The sequence below is a fragment of the Chiloscyllium punctatum genome, chromosome 16 (genome assembly GCF_047496795.1).
Source record: "Chiloscyllium punctatum isolate Juve2018m chromosome 16, sChiPun1.3, whole genome shotgun sequence".
In the NCBI taxonomy this organism is placed as follows: Eukaryota; Metazoa; Chordata; class Chondrichthyes; order Orectolobiformes; family Hemiscylliidae; genus Chiloscyllium; species Chiloscyllium punctatum.
Genome location: NC_092754.1, coordinates 72363464 through 72381478, shown reverse-complemented (window position 1 = coordinate 72381478; position 18015 = coordinate 72363464). Strand labels below are relative to the sequence as shown.

Genomic DNA, 18015 nt, shown 5'->3' with positions numbered 1-18015 from the left:
TATTCTGCATTTATGGTCACACCAAAATATAGAATCCATCAGATTTAAAAATATTCCCCTTTTATAAAATCATACACCTCCCATTGTTTCTAAGTATCCAGTTATTATTTATTGTCATATCCTTCATAACACATTCCAGCACGTTCCCGACTTACTGTCAAGCTAACACCGTTTGGTTCAGACTGACTGCACAAAGGTTTTGGGAATCCTTGTGTATCAATCTGAAAAAGGTAGCTTACAGGATCAGCAGGTCATAGAGAAGGCAAAGGGAATGGAGTCTAAAAATAGGGAGGTCTTGCTGAAATGATGTCAGACCACACCTAGATTATAATGAATAGGTTGCGTGCCCTAAGGAAAGACATTCTTGTATTGGAGGCAGGCCAGGGAAGGTTCACTCGGCTGATCCTGGAGATGGCGGGATTTTCCAATGAGAAGAGAACATAGAACATAGAACATAGAACAATACAGCACAGAACAGGCCCTTCGGCCCACGATGTTGTGCCAAACTTCTATCCTAGATTAAGCACCCATCCATGTACCTATCCCAATGTCGCTTAAAGGTCGCCAATGAATCTGACTCTACCACTCCCTCGGGCAGCGCATTCCATGCCCCCACCACTCTCTGGGTAAAGAACCCACCCCTGACATCTCCCCTATACCTTCCACCCTTCACCTTAAATTTATGTCCCCTTGTAACACTCTGTTGTACCCGGGGAAAAAGTTTCTGACTGTCTACTCTATCTATTCCTCTGATCATCTTATAAACCTCTATCAAGTCACCCCTCATCCTTCGCCGTTCCAACGAGAAAAGGCCGAGAACTCTCAACCTATCCTCGTACGACCTACTCTCCATTCCAGGCAACATCCTGGTAAATCTTCTCTGCACCCTCTCCAAAGCTTCCACATCTTTCCTAAAGTGAGGCGACCAGAACTGCACACAGTACTCCAAATGTGGCCTAACCAAAGTCCTGTACAGCTGCAACATCACCTCATGACTCTTGAATTCAATCCCTCTGCTAATGAACGATAATACTCCATAGGCCTTCTTACAAACTCTATCCACCTGAGTGGCAACCTTCAAAGATCTATGTACATAGACCCCAAGATCCCTCTGTTCCTCCACCTGACCAAGAACCCTACCATTAACCCTGTATTCCACATTCTTATTTGTTCTTCCAAAATGGACAACCTCACACTTGGCAGGGTTGAACTCCATCACCCACTCAAATACTAATCACTTACCTTCCCGCCCAGCTATGCGCTCCAACCTCACTTCCGCTGCCCGCTACAGGTAAGTAATTTTGAAACAAACTGTCTTACCTTAGCTGTAGTCTCCCGGGTTAGTTTTTCCTCGGCCGCTGCTCCCACTCAAAATTGCCCTTGAACCTACTGGGGTTTTGAAGAATGGGAGAGAAATTGAATGAAACATCCAGGATTCTGAGGGGCTTTGACAGGGTGGATGCCGGGAAGTTAGAAACTCGAACAGTACAGCAGAGTAATAGGCCCTTCGGCCCACCATGGCTGTGCTGACCATGATGCTATTCTAAACTAATCCCATCTGCCTGCACATGGGAGATATCCCTCTATTCTCGGCCTGTTCATGTTTGTGTCTAAATGCCACTTCAAAACTTTGCTCTTATTTCCACCTCTCCCACCTCCCGAGCAGCTTCTACCCTCTCGGTAAAGACAACTGGCCTCATTCATCTCACTTAAAACTTCTCACTCTCACCTTAAACCGATGCACCCTAGAATTTCATATTTCTACATTGGAAGGAAGATTCCAACTATCCACACTATTCACGCCTTTCCTAATGCTATATACCTGTACCAGGTCACCCCTCAGTCTCCGATACTCACGCAAAACAATCCAATTGCGTCCAACCTCCTTACAGTAAACACATTCTCATCCAGGCAACATTCTGCCAACCCTCTGTTACACCCTCCACATCCTTCCTGTAGTGTGGCAACGAGAATGACACGCAATCTTTCAAACATGGCTGACTGAAGTTTCATTCAGTCACAACATGACATGCAAACGTCTGTACTCAATACTGTGCCCAATAAAGGTAAGCATACCATACTCCCCCCTCGACCACTACATCCTGTGTTGTTATTTTTAGGGAGCTATGGACTTGCTTCCAATGTCTCTCTGTTTATCAATGTTTCCAGCTAGTCAATTAGTGTACTTCTCTCTTCCATTTGGCTTCATAAATGCATCACTTCACACCTGTCCAGATGAAATTCAATTTGCCCCATCTCTGCCCAGCGTTCCAGCTGATCTACATATTGCTGCAACCTTGAACACTCTTCCTCACTATCCACAATTCCCAAACTATCCCTAATCATTACATGCCTTTCCAAATGTCGTCTGTAAAATTACCACTCAAACTGCTGACCTTTTCATCTGAATCACAGATATAAATTACACACAGACATCGCAGCACTGATCCTTGTGAAACATCATTGGCCACAGACGTCCAATCAGAAATTGACCACTCCACATGCCTCTGTCTACTATCACCAAGAAAATATTGTATCCAACTTACCAATGAGCATGGATTGTGATTTGATCTTCCAGATCCCCCTTGCTATTTGGAAGCTGACCATTCAAAATGACTCTATATTTTGATTCCCAGATTAAATTGGCTGTCTCACTAATGCACTGACTGCGTCCTGTCTTCACAACAAAACGGGACCTTGTTTGGTTTTTTGCTGATCTGTCTAAATCCCTACAACCCCTCAATAATCACATTGCTGTCATGATCATTCTGCAGCCACACCTCCACAATAACAGTTCGATCATATCTGTTCCCTTCGGTTAATGCTGTCATTCCATCTGCCTTGTTGCAAATGCATGGCGCGTGTCACCGAGAGAGGGCCTTTGAGGGATGGATAGAGGTCACAGAATGGGAGAGATGTTTGGGGGCGTGACAATGTTGCAGGGTTAAACATAGTTACAGTTGCTACAGAATGTTCGCAGCAGAAAATATTTTATTGTTTGGTGGAAGTTAGACAGATAAAGCGTCTTTGATTAGATTCCAGAGATAGGGATGTGTGTAGGGTTGTGGATCTTTATATGGACTATGTTGATCAGGGTGTAGAAACATTCACAGGATTCCAGGATGTCGTACATTTAGCAACAGTTGTGGGATGTGGAGAATATCACAGTGATAGGGAGGATGGTATGGACTGGAGAATATTACAGGGAAAGGGTGGGTAGTATGGACTGGGGAATGTTGCAAGCACATGGACGATGATATAAGCTGGAGAATGCTGCAGCAATAGAGAGGATTATAGGGACTGGAGGATGTTGCAGGGAAAGGGATGAAGTTGTAGACTGGATACAGTTAGAAGGAGAGATGAATTTATGCACTGGAAGGGATGTCAGAGAGAGTGAGTGGTGTGCAAGCTGCAAGATACAAGAGGGATAGGGAAGCTTGGAGAGACTGGAAGAGAGAGTGATAGAGATCTTGTGAGAGACCAGGTTCACTTATGAGCATAGGATGTGCTACAATGAGCAGAGCCTTTTGCAGATATAAATGAGGATACAATGGCCACAAAGCAGTCACACCTATACATCGGTATATAGGAATTGAAGAGATTACACAGGCTAGGAGTGTTGTATGCAATGGAGGAGATTAACCTGATAGGGAAGCTTTTAGAGACTCAACAATGTTAGGAAATAATGGGAGTTGCAATGGTGAGAGCAGGTTTCAACAATTCGGAGGATATAGACCTGAAGGAGCTTTGACAGATAGTGATGGTACAGTAAAGGGAATTGTAGTGGCTTCCCTTTCATAAGCAATCCATAAGCCCTTAAAACAGCCTGTTTAACATGTGCATTATCTCTCGACCATTCATCAGACAGCGCTGCAAATATTTCACTGGCTCTGCCTCCCAGCTCAGACTGAACTAGCATTATCCAGAAGACCTCGGGCCACTCTACCTGTCTATGCAATTTTTCAAATGAAATCCAGAGTTCCTTGACAGTAGAGTCACAGATAGCGAAGAAGGTGCTTGGTATGCATTCCTTTATTGGTCAGAGTATTGAGTACAGGAGTTGGGAGGTCATGTTGCGGGTGTACAGGACAGTGGTTAGGCCACTTTTGGAATACTGCATGCAACTCTGTTCTACTTCCAATCGGAAGGATTTTGTGAAACTTGAAAGGGTCCAAGAAAAGATTTACAACAACGTTGCCAGGGCTGAGCTGTAGGGAGAGTTTGAACAGGTGGTGGTTGTTTTTCCTGGAGAGTCAGAGGCTGAGGGTGACCTGATAGAGGTTTATAAAATCAAGAGAGGCATGGACAGGGTAAATAGACAAAGGTTTTCTCCTGGGGTGTGCGAGTCCAGAATTATAGGGCGAGGTTTAGGGTGAGAGTAGAAAGATATAAAAGATAAAATGGGGCAACTGTTTCACGCAGAGGATAGTATATGTATGGAATGAGCTGCCAGAGGAAGTGGTGGAGGCTAGTACAACTGCAACAGTTAAAAGCCATCTGGATGGGTATCTGAATAGGAAGGGTTTAGAGGGAGATGGGCCGGGTGCTAGCAGGTGGGACTACATTGGGTTGGGATATCTGATCTGCAGGATGGGACCATGAATGGGTTGTGGAAACTGGAGGGTATTATGATTTGAACCACAGGTAATGTTTGATTGGATCTTTCAGCCAATCTTACAGATGGTACAACTACAACATTTAAGAAGCATTTGGATGGATATATGAATAGAAAGGGTTTGGAGGGAGATAGGCCAGGTACTGGCAGGTGGGACTAGATTGGGTTGGAATATCCTGTCGCCATGGCTGGGTTGGAATGAAGGGTCTGTTTCCATGCTGTACATCTCTATGACTATAAGATCGGCTGAATGTTCCAATCAAAAATTACCTGTGGTTCAAATCATAATATCCTCCAGGTTCCACAAGCCATCCCCTGTCCCATCCTGCAGGTTCAATGAATCCCAGAACACCTAACATTCTTCAAGACCCACGTCCCTTCCGACATTTGTACCATCCTCCAGGTTCTGCAGCCCTTCATACCTTGTAACATGGCCTAGACTCTCCAACTCCTCCTTCCTCTGCAATGTTCCCCAGAAAGGCACTGGAGGATGGTGGGGGTTACAGAGATATGGAGGGACATCAGGACGGGAGGATTTTGCAGACATTAGGAATATATGGACTTGAGGAGGTTTCACAGTTTATGAGTGTTGTAGGGACTGGAGGAACTTACAAAGATAGGGATAGTTTTCGATTGGAGGATTCTGCAAAAAACTTTACGTGGTTAAAGGCAGGATTCTTAGCAGTGTGCAGGAACAAAGGGATCCTGTGTCCCTCAGGTTCCCACCCAAGTTGACAGGCTGTTAAGAAGGCAGATGGTGTGTTGGCTTTCATTAGCAGGGGGATTGAGTTTAAGAGATGTGAGATTTTGCTGCAGCTCTACAGAACCCCAGTTAGACCACACTTCGAATATTGTGAACAGTTCGGTTCGCTTCATTATAGGAAGGATGTGGAAGCTTTAAAGACAGTGCAGAGGAGATTTAGCAGGAAGCTGCCTGGACTGGAGGGCATGCCCATAGAAGGTAGGTTGTGGAAGCTAGGGCTTTTCTGATCACAGCGAAGGAGGAAGAATGGTGACTTGATAGAGGTGTACAAGGGAATGAGAGGCATCGATAGAGCGGATAACCAGAGACTACATCCCATGGCGAAATGGCTATCACAAGGGGACATACGTTTAAGGTAATTGGCAGAAGGTTTAGTTTAGATATCAGAGGGATATGGGCCAGGTGCTGGCAGGTAGGACTAGATTGGGTTGGGATATCCTGTCGGCATGGAAGGGAATGGTACGTTATTTACACAGAGTGTGGTGGGTGCGTGGAATGGACTGCCAGCCATGGTAGTAGATTCAGACACATTACAGACATCTAAGCAAGTCTTGGATAGGCACAACAATGATAGTAATATGTAAGGTATGTAGGTTCGTTTCATCTTCAGAGTAGGATAAAAGGTCAGCACAATATTGAGGGCAGAAGGGCTTGTACTGGAATGTGCTATTCCATGTTGTAAATAGCAAGGGTTATGATGGCAGCAAGAGGTCTCGGGAAGCGGGAGAGGATGCGATCTGAATGAAGTGACACAAATAGGAGGCATTGCTAAAGTTGTATGAGGTAACAGAGACAGCAATGGTCTGATCTGGAGCAGATGACCAGACTGGGAGAATTGTGGGGACTGAAGGTGCTTTCACAGGGAGGGAGGAGCATAGAGCCACAGGAGGTTACAGAAATGTGGAGAGCTGTCGGGCCGACAGGAGTTCATGGAGATGGGGAGGTTGGGAGGAATGGCGCAGTTTACAGGGATAAGGATGTTGGTAGGATGGGGTGTTTTACACAGACAGGAATGTTTCAGGTGAATGGAGGTGAGTACAGAGATAAAGTGGGTTGTACAGATTGGAAAAACAATTAGACGTATGGAGGGTAGTCGTGACAGAAGATGTTTATAGACACAGGAAGGCTTAGGTTCTGCAGGTTATTTAGATAAAGGGGGTGTGGAATCAGACAGATTCTCCAAGTGATAAAGACAGCAATTTTGGTTGGAGACAGTTTCACAGATTAGGGAGCATTAGTAACCTCCTCCAGTTTGGTCAGAGTGGGAAGGGTTGTAGGGGAGGGGGATGTTTACACATGGAAGAGCTGGAGAAGATTGTGGAAATGAGTAGATGGATGGAGACACTGGAGGAGCTTACATTGACAGGGTGGGTGCTGGCAATGAAAAGATATCACATAGATAGTGGGTCTGGTAGGAACTGTATTGAAAGAGTCACAGACATTGGAACGACTTCTGCAGATTGGGAGTATTACAGGGCCTGAGAGGATTGTAGGGTCTCTACAGATTAATCGTGTCTTTAAGAATATGTAGATATGGAAATCTTAAACCCAATGTATGCAGTCTTCATTTCAAGACCAGAGCCTTATTATCCCTCACCAGCCAAGGATCCTTAACCCTGCCAGCTTTTCCCTTTACCCCAATGGGGCATACTGGTCCTGGATTCTTGAGATCACACTTTGAAAAGCCTCCCATTTGCCAGTTGTTCCTTTTCCTTCAAACAGACTCACCCAATCGATTAGAATCATAATATGGAGGTTCCGGTGTCGGACTGGGGGTGGACAAAGTTAAAAATCACCCGACACTCGGTTCCAGTCCAACCGGTTTATTTGAAAGCACTAGCTTTCAGAACACTGCTTCTTCATCAGGTGGTTGTGGAGCACAATCCTAAGGTACAGAATTCATATCAACAGAATGGCAGTGTCATGGAATATAATATCAAACAAATTTAGTTTAAGCCTTTCATCTGTTACAGTGATCACCAGCGCTTCCAAAGCGAGTTGGATTTTAGCTGGGCATTGTGCAATTTTAAATTCACAGCATTGACGCTGGCCAGATCCTGCAGAATGGCCCCAAACCTGGCCCTGTTCCAGTTGTCCTCTTCAATCTGTGGACCTGCTGATCTTTCTCCATAACTATGTTAAAACGAAGACAGTTGTGGGCACTGGACCCAAAGTGCTCTCTGAATGACACTTCAGTCACTTGCCCGACCTCGTTTTCTGAGGGAGGTCCAGTGTTGCACCTGCCTGAGTAGAGTAGGGCCCTCTGCATATTGATTTAGGAACCTCCCTTGGACACATTTGAAAAATTGCCCTCTGTCCAGGTCTTTTTATACTCTAGGTGGCCCAGTCAATACAGGGAATATTAAAATCTCCAGCCTGCACTCCTCTATTATTCCTATAGTTATCTACAATCTCTCTACACAGCTGCTCCTCTGGTATCTGTTGGGTCTACAACAGTCTACAATACAGTCCCAACAAAGTGACCACCCCCTTCTTCTTTCTAACTTCTAACCATGTGGAATTTTAAATGAATATATGTTTCATAAATTGGAAATAACAATCCATAAATACGTATTGATAAAAATCCAAACACTTGACCTTCAGAGAAAGACAACAGTTCACTCTCATGTGGTCTGCACGACATACCCACAGCAAAGTGTTTGCCTCTCAATGACCCTGTGAAATGGGCGAGCCAGCTGCTTAGCTCAAGGGTAGCAAGGGATGGGCAATAAAGGCTAGTCAGCCAGAGACACCCACATCCCATACCTGATTTTTAAAAAAAATCCATCCAGATTGGTCCCAGCACAGTTCCAGTGGAACAATGTCCTGGCCAATCACGTTGGTAGATTTACGGACAGGGCTTTAACCTGACAGAGAGGATGCAGGGACAGGCTTCAGGTGAAAGGAGCTTTCCAAATCCAAAGAGAAAAGGTGAAGCATCAGAGCAGCGTGGGAATGTGACTGAAGACAACAGAAAGGAACAGGATGGGACAAAGTTTAACTAAAACTGTAGATCAGCAAATCCATTTGTGACAGGAAATTGTGGGAACGAGTAAATTATGTTTTTTTTATTAATGGACAAAGTCTCTGCAACAAGGTAGATGGATTTGTGACACAGAGATAAAAGAGATTTAGACACCAGAGAGATGTGGTTACAGGGCGAACAAAAGGTGGAACGTAAATATTCAATGGTTCACAACCTTGTGCAAATTCAGGCAAAATGGATGATGCTAACAATAATGGGTAAGAAAGGCATTACAGAGAAAGGATTTGGCATCAGATCATGAAGTAGAGTCAGTCTGAATGTAAATTCTGGCTACTACTTGCCAAGGACACAAGCAGCAGAACAGTTTTCGACCACCCACCGAACAGCATTTCATGGCTCGTCACTGCAATAAATAGGAATTCATTGGAATGTTTAATACAGGCATGGTGAACATTTAGTGAAACGTCAATATTCGCAAAGTCCGGGACAATCACACTGACAACAGTGATATTGGAAGAGGAGTTCAGAGAATTTTTTTCAGTGTTTCTTAGAATAACACATTGTGCAACTGGCGAGGGACGTAACTGTCTCAGAGAGACTGTTGTGTGATAAAACTTAGTGAATGAGTAATGTCACCTGGAGAGATCCTCTGGGAAATTGTGATAAAGTGCAGTTTAAAGAAATATAAAGTTTTAAAGTGAATCACAGAAAGGACAAGCTACAACTAGAAACAAAAATAGCCAATTACATGAGTTTGAGAGGAGAACTGACCAAGATAAACAGGTGAAACAGACTGAAATATGTGCCTGTAAATGAACAGTGGAAAACTTTTGAAGGACAGTGTAAAATACTCAACAAAAGGACATTCCACTGAAACAGACAAAAACTCAGCAAGAAATCCCCACCGGTCCCTCACTCAGGACAAAATGGATCATATTAGATTATGAGGCTGAGAAGATCACCACAAAGTACTTAAAATCCTGAAGTGAGAGAGAGTTTTAGAGTAAGTTTTAAAGGGATTGCAATGGCTCTGCTCGCAGGAGGGGGGCAATGGGAAGGGGAATCGTTGTCAGGGTTTATTGACACGATACGAACATGGAGAGGTGAAGGTGCTGGAGGTGGTGAGAGTGTTACAGAGAGTGGTCGGGGTCTGAACGGTGTTACAAAGCCAGCACGGATTGCTGCAGCTGGAGGGGTTTGCAGAGGTAGGGAGGGTATATGTATTTTTATTTATTCATTCATGGGATGTGGGTGTCACTGCCTAGACCAGCATTCTATGACCCCACTGCTAATTACCCAGAGATTGTTGGGGCCCTGGTGGATAAATATAATACTTTGCTGGACACAGGTGAAGTGCTGAATGACTGGAGGATCAATAATGTGGGTCCGTTGTTCAAAAAGGGCAGCAGGGATAGGGCCAGGTAATTACAGAGCAGATAGTCTGACAGCAGGGGGAGGAACATTATTGGAAACTACTGTGAGGATGAATCAACACTTGCAAAGGTAAGGATCAACTCGGTTTAGTCATCACGGATTTGGTAGAGGAAGATACTGTCTGAGGAATTCAGTTCAGTTTTTTTGAAATGATGCTTAAGTATATTGATGAAGGCAGTGCAGATGATGTGGTTTACATGGACTTGAATAAGTCCTTAAACAAGATCCAACATGGAAGGCTGGTCCAAAAGGACTGGGTTCCAAGGCAAGTTGGCAAATTGGATGCAAAATTGATGGATAGAATATTTTCACCACCGGGTGTACCACAGGGAACTGTGCAGGAACCATTGAACATTAATAACTCGATGTGAAAGCAGAAGGTATCATTAGTCGGTTTGCAGATGACATGAAAGGTGAGGGTGTCGTTCACAGTGAGGAGGATGGTCTCTGTCTGTGGTCCGATGTCGATCGGATGATAATCTAAGCAGAGTTTAGTTCTGATTGAAGTGAGGTAATACTCTGTGGGAGGTACGATAAGAGAAGTACAGACATAATAAATGGTAGGTCCTTGTGGAGTACTGAGGAATACAGGGACCTTGGTGGACAAGTCCATAGATCCCTGAAGGTGTCAGCACAGGGAGACAGGGGGGCGGGGAAGGCATCTCAACTGGGAGGGGGAGAGGGACCCATATCCTGGTGGGGTGAATTGCTCGAGATGCTTGAGAGGATATAACCTAGTGTGGCAGGGTGTTGGACCTTAAATAAACGTAAGGTCAGAAAGAAGATTGAGGCTGGTACACGAGTTAAAGACAGCAATTTCAGCAGACAAGGCAGGCAAGAACATAGCAGGGAATGGGGAAAAACTGATCATTAAACAGCATTTATTTCAATACAAGGGGCCAGACAGCTAAGGAAGATGAACTCAGGGCATGGATTGGAACATGGGACTGGGATATTATAGTTATTACAGAAACACAGCTGGGGGAGGGACATGACTGGCAGTTCATTGTTTCAAGGTAGAGATGCTACAGGAAGGGGAGGCAAGAGAGGACGTGTGGTGGTGGGTTTTGATTGCATGAATCATCACAGCAGTACTTAGAGAGGATATTCCTGTGGGATCGCCCAGTGAAGCTATGTTAGTGGAACTGAGAAATAAGAATGGGTCATCACTTTGATACGATCGGACTGCTGACCCCGAATAATCTGTGGCAGACTGAGGAACAAATATGTCGGGACATCTTAAATAACAACCATAATAATAGGGCTGTTATGGTATGGCTTTAGAACTTTCCAAACCTAGACTGGGACTGCCAGTGTTCAGCGTTTGCAAGGGAGGAATTTGGTAATTTTGTTCCAGAAAACTCCCAATCAATATGTAAATAGCCTGAAAAGAGAAAGGGGCAAAACATGACCTCCACTTGGGAATTAAGGTAGGGAGAGGGACTGAGATGTGAGTGGGAAAGCATTTTGACAAAGTGAGCACAGTTCTAGTAGTTTGAAAACAGCTTTGGAAAAGGACAGGCCTGGTCCACAAGTGCAAGTTATAAAATGGGGCCCGACCAATCTTGATCGTATTAGCCAGGAAATTTCAAAATGTGATTGGGGAAGGGAATTATTTACAGGAAAAGGGAAGTTTGGCAAGTGAGAATATTTTAAAAGTGAGATAAACTGATCGATCAGCGCCAGCATTTTCCTGTTTGTGTGCAGGTCAATGCTGACAGCATTCGGAAACACTGGCTGGAAATTGAGGGTCTGGTCAAGGAAATGGGGGCAACATGTCAGTATAGCCATCTGGATCAAAGGAATCCCTGAGGATATACAGGGGCTGTTGGAATACACTTTGGGTGGAAAACAGGAATGGAGAAAGGCTAAATGAAATAGCCTCAGCAGAGAAGGAAAGGGTAATCCAAAAGTGATTGTATCAGTGTATTAACAGTGCATAAGTAACTCAGGACAAAATAGTGTCCATTAAAGATCAATGAGGCCATCGAAGTGTGGAATTGCAGGATATTTGCTAAGATCCTAAACATTTTTTTCACTCCAGAACTTACTGTGGAGAAAGACCGGGGAATTCAGGGAACAACAGTAATACATTCGACCACAATTGGAGTTCTCTGCAATTCCAGTCTCTCTGCTACAGGAAGGATGTTGCAAAACTTGAAAGGGCTCAGAAAAGATTAACAAGACATTGCCCGGGTTGTTGCTGAATAAGCTGGGGTTACTGTCACTGGAGAATCGGAGACAGAGGGATGACCTTACAGAGGTCCTGATATGAATATGAGCGGCATGGATAGGGTAAGCATTCAAGGCCTTTTCCCAGAAGTTGGGGAGTCCAAAACTAGAGGGCATAAGTTTAAGGTTAGAGGTGAATGGTTTACAGAGGGACTGAAGGGACAGCTTCTTCACACACATGGTGATGGGTGTATGGAATGAGCTGAGAGAGAAAGTAACGGAGACTGATACAATTACAACATTTAAAAGGGTGTAGTAAGGGTGTAGACGTATGTGGGCCAAATGCTGGAAAAGGGAATGGATTTATTTAGATCTTCTGGGAAGCCTGGATGAGTTGGGGACCGAAGGGTCTGTTTCTATGCTGTATATCTCTATGACTTGAAAAGAGTGCATGTTATAGAAGAGGTGGTGCTGGAGGTTTTAAAACACAAAGCTGTGGCAAGTCCCAGAACCTGATTAAGTGTATCACAGGACACTGTGGGATGCTAGGGAAGAAATTGTGGAGCCCCTAGCAAAGGTATGTGTACTACTGACAGCCATGTGTGATGGGCTGGCAGGCTGGAGGGTGGCATCATGGACAGTGAAGGAGGTTTTCTGAGATTACAAAGGGATCTTGATGAAGGGAGTGAATGGGCTGAAAAAAATGGAATTCAATCTGAATAAATATGAGATAATGCATTTTGTAAAACAAACAAGGGGAGAGCTTATACAATTAATGTTAGAGCTTCCGTTAGTGTTTTAGAGCAGAGGGACCTCCGGGTTCAGGTACATAATCCTTGAAGCTTACATCACAGGATGGATAAGACAGTGTTTGGCATGCCTGACTATTGCTCAGTCCATTGACTGGAGGATTTGGGACGTCATATTGAGATTGTACAGACATTTGTGAGGCCTGTTCTGCAATACTCTGTCCAGTTCTGGTCGCCCAGTTAACAGGGAGGATATTATTAAGCTGCAGGGCATTCAGAAGAGATTTCCCAGGATATTGATTGAGATTTGATTACTTTACAGTGCAGAAACAGGCCCTTCGGCCCAACAAGTCCACACCGACCCGCCGAAGCGCAACCCACCCATACCCCCACATTTACCCCTTACCTAACACTCCAGACAATTTAGCATGGCCTATTCACCTGACTTGCACGTCTTTGGACTGTGGAAACCCACGCTGACACGGGGAGAATGTGCAAACTCCACACAGTTAGTCACCAGAGGCAGGAATTGAACCTGGGACTCTGGCGCTGTGAGGCAGCATTGCTAACCACTGTGCCACTGTGCCACCGTGCCGCCCACTACCATGCTGGGTATGGAAGGCTTGAGTTCTGAAAAATGGCTGGATAGGCTGAGTCTTTTTTCACTGGAGCCTGGAGGTTGAGACATGATGCTATAAAGGTTTATGAAAAAAAATGATTTATAGATCAATTTTATGGTAGTTGCCTTTTCCTCAGGATGGGGGAGTCTCAAGAGGAGGGGCCACATTTTTAAGGTTAGCGGAGAGAGATGTTCAAAAAAAGATATGGGGCAATTTGCTACACAAAGGGTGGTTTGAGTGTGGAATGAACTTCCTGAGAAAGGGGTTGATGTGGGTACAATTACAATGTTTAAAAGATATTTGGATAAACAGGTGAATAGGGAAGGGTTGGAGTGATATGGGTCAGCAACAGGCAGCTGGGAAGAGTTTAGTTTTAGATTATGGTGGGTATCACCTGAAGGGTCAGTTTCCATGCTGTATGGCTCTATGACAAGAATATGGTTTTATTCCATTATTGAAAAAAGGATCGGGCTGGGTCCACTGATGTGCATCATCGACATAAACGATTTGGTTGAAACTTTAGGAGTGATTGTGCGAAAGTCTGTTGATGATCAAATGAATGGTGTCGTGGGCAGTGAATACGGTTATCAAAGGGGATCTTGACCAACTGGGCCAGTGGGCCAAGGAATGAAAGATGGAGTTTAATTCAGGTGTTGGATTTTGTTAAGTCAAACCAGGGAGGACTAATACAGTTAATGGAAGGGCTCTGGGCAGGGTTGTTGAACAGAGAGAGAGAGAGACCAGGGGGTGCAAGTTACATTGTTCCTCGGAAGTGGCATCACAGGTGGACAGGATGGGGAAAGTGGCATTTGGCACATTTGCCATCATTGGCCAATACTTTGTTCCATACATTGGAGATATTTGTAACATTGCCCTAAATATTTCCATTGGGCAGAGGAGGCCACGGGGTGACCCTAAGAATGGTGAATAATCAAATGTAGGTGAGTCCAAACCTAGAGGGTATAAACAGGAGGTGAGAGAGAGAAAGGATTTAAAGAGGAAGCTGAGGGGGATCATTATCCACAGAGGATGGTGCATAGACGGAACAGACTGCCTCAGGCACATGGGAGAAACAAGAACAATTACAGCATGGAAAAGACATTTGGGCAGGTACATGGAGAGGAGAAGGTTTGAAGAGATAAGGGCCAAATGCAGGCAAATGAGACTCATTCAGTTTTGGTAATATGGGCAGCACTGAGGAATTGGACCACAGGTTCTGTTTCCGTGCTGTATCACTCTGTATCCAGTTAAAGAGGATTAGTGTACCAAAATAAGGCATGTTGTAGACACTGAAACAGGTTACAGCGATAGAGATGGTAGTCTGGAATGCAGTACGTCTCAAGTACATGGAGCGACTATCGGGAATGGAGCAGGTTACAGGGACAACGACTGTTATGGGAGTTAAAAATTACTGAAGGCACTGGTGCATAAGCCATGCCATAGATACAGTGTTGCAGCGTAGTGAGTGTTAGTACAGTGTTGGAGGGAGAATACAGAACAGAAAGATCCCAGGTAGCGTTCCCAACCTCTCATCGGAAGCCGGCTTTAATGTCTGTTGTCCTGATGCTCACTAAGACAGTGCAGGCCTGGATTAATAACTCTGAACTCCCGATGCTTTCTCAGTGCAACATAAGTTAAAGTAGACGTGGTGACTGAGCATGGGGTGTGTCCATACTGTGTTCCCCATCCAGCACTTATCTATATCATGTCTTGTCAGCGATGTTTGGAGCCCTCTCATTGCTGTCTGCTCTGTGCACTATCAGTGATCTTACCTCACTGTAGGATTTATTGAAAGCTCCAGATCTCCCTGCCCTTTGCCTCTCTGGCTGACCAACTATCTTCAATGAGGTGATGGATGAGACACACAGCAGTTGGGAAGTCTATTGAGTCAGCAACTTCCTGAGTACCTACAGGAGACAGAGAGACAGACAGAATGGGAAATTAGACTGATGCAGTGACGAGTAGACAAGGAGAATGGAAATGAGCCTCACAGATATCTGGAAAATCCCAGTCTCCATCCCTAGCCTGCACTGTTGCGTCTCTCTGGAGTGGAGAATTCTGTTGGCCCAGGATCTAGAGTAGCTGCAAGAGTGAGAGACACTGACAGAGGCAGCAATTAGAGCCACACAGTGAGGGATACCACATGGAGAGAGACTGAGTGATATCACTGGAGTGCTGGAAGACTTCAGGATCACACAGTCATGTTGGAAGAATGGGTTTAGCTTCATGTATCAGTGCTCAGGGATGAGCAACCAGTGAGCAGGTGAAGTGATGGCCTAATAACATTATTGTTAGCGCATTTGTCCAAAACCTCAGCTAATGTTCAGGGGAGGCAGTTTTGAATCTCATCATAAGATATGGTGGAATTTAAAATCAATAATTTTAAAAATATCAATGAACAATCCATAAACAAATATGAAACCATTGTTGATGTACAAAAAACACAATCCCTTAGATTACCTACAGTGTGGAAACAGCCTTTCGACCCAAGAGTAACCCACTCAGACCCATCATCCTCGACCTAAATCAACTAACATTAGGGGCAATGTAGCATGGCCAATTCGCCCGACCTGCGCATCTTGGGACCGTGGAAGCAAACCGGAGCATCCGGAGGCAATTCACGCAGAGAACGTGCAAACTCCACAAAGTCGCCCGCGGCTGGAATTGAACCTGGGACGCTGGTGCGGTGAGGCAGAAGCGCTAATCACTGAGCCACCGTGCCGCGCACTTGCCCTTTCGACAACGAAATCTGATCATCCTCACTTGGTCTGCACTACATACCCACAGCAAAGTGTTTGCCTCTCAATTGCCTTTTGAAATGGCCGAGCAAGCTATTCAGCTCATGGGCAGCTAGGGATAGGCAATGAAGGCTGGTTAGCCAGAGACACCCACATCCCCTACCTGATTTATAAAAAAATCCATTAGGATGGTCCTACTGGAACTGTGCTTGGGCCTGTGACCTGGCCAATCATGTCTATACGTTTATGGATAGGGCTTAAAACTGACAGAGAGGATGCTGGGACAGGGTCCAGGTGAAAGGAGCTTTCCAAATACAAAGAGAAAAGGTGAAGTATGGGAGCAACATGAGAATGTGGCTGAAGGCAATCAGAAAGGAACAGGATGGGACAGAGTTTAACTAAAACTGTACATCAGTGAATAGGTTTGTGACAGGAAATTGTGGGAAAGAGGAAATTATGATTTTTTTTGAATGGACGAAGTCTTATCAATAAGGTAGATGGATTTCTGACACTGAGATAAAAAAAGATTTAGACACCAGAGAGACGTGGTTACAGGGCCAACAAAAGGTGGACATAAACATTCAATGGATCACAACCTTGCAGAAACTGAGGCAAACTGAGGCTAACAATAATGGGTAAGAAAGACATTACAGTGAAATCATTTGACCTCAGGTCATGAAGTAGATTCAGTCTGAATGTAAATTCTGGCTACTACTTGCTAAGGACACAAGCAGCAGAACAGTTTTAGCCACCGAACAGCATTTCATTGCTCATCACTGCATTACACAGGAACTGATTGGAATTTTTAAACAAACACATTGTGATAATTTTCGGAAACTTCAATATTCACAATATCTGGGACTGTCACACTGACAACAGTGATATTGGAAGAGGACTTCAGAGAACTTTCAGTGTTGCTTTGAATAAATTGTGCAACTGGCTAGGGACATAACTATCTCAGAGCGACCATTGTGTGATGAAACTGAGTGAATGAGTCATGTCACCTGGAGAGATCCTCATGGAAATTGTGATAAAGTGCAGTTTAAAATAATATAAAGTTTTAAAGTGAATCACAGAAAGGACAAGCTACAACTAGAAACAAAAATAACCAATTACATAAGTTTGAGAGAACTGACCAAGGTAAACAGGCTAAACAGACTGAAATATGTGCCTGTCAATGAACAGTGGAAAACATTTGAAGGAGCAGTGTAAAACATCAACAAAAGGACATTCCATTGAAACAGCCAAATCCTCAGCAAGAAATCCCCATCGGTCCCTCACTCAAGTAAAAAGGATCATATTAGATTATCGGGCTTAGAGGATCACCAAAAAGTACTTAAAATCCTGAAGTGAGAGAAAGTTTTAGGAGTAAGTTTTAAAGGGATTGCAAAGGGTCTGCTCACAGGAGGAGGTCAGATGGAAGAGGGAATAATTCTCAAGGTTTTATGTCACAAAAGGAACTGGGAGAGCTGAAGGTGCTGGAGGTGGTGAGAGTGTTACAGAGAGTGGTCAGGGTCTGAACGGTGTTACAAAGCCAGTACGGATTGCTGCAGCTGGAGGGGTTTACAGAGGTTGGGAGGGACATAGGTATTTTTTTTATTCATTCATGGGATGAGGGTATCACTGCTAATTACCCAGAGTATAGCACAGAGTCTACCATATTGCTGTGGGTCTGGTGTCACGTCCAGGACAGACCAGGTTAGAATGTCAGATGTTCTTCTCTCAAGGACGTAAGTGAACCAGATGAGTACTTCCTACTGGTCAACAATGCTTTTATGGTGGCCTCACCAATGTCCTGTACAGCTACAACATGACGTCCCAACTTTTACTCTCAATGCTCTGCCCAAAGAAGGTAACCATCCCAAACACCTGCTTCACTAGCCTGTCTACCTGTGACACCACTTTCAAAGAACGGTCTACCTGCATTCCTGGGTCTCT

At 44.5% G+C, this 18015-nt stretch overlaps 1 long non-coding RNA gene across 1 annotated transcript in view; it reads right to left on the bottom strand.

Annotated features, from left to right (window-relative positions):
• The window catches only part of LOC140487211 (uncharacterized), a 58835-nt gene that overhangs the window by 29317 nt on the left and 11503 nt on the right, over nucleotides 1-18015 (bottom strand). The window contains exon 3 of the long non-coding RNA XR_011962763.1: nucleotides 15112-15246. This is a non-coding gene — a long non-coding RNA (uncharacterized lncRNA). The remainder of the gene's footprint in view (nucleotides 1-15111; nucleotides 15247-18015) is intronic.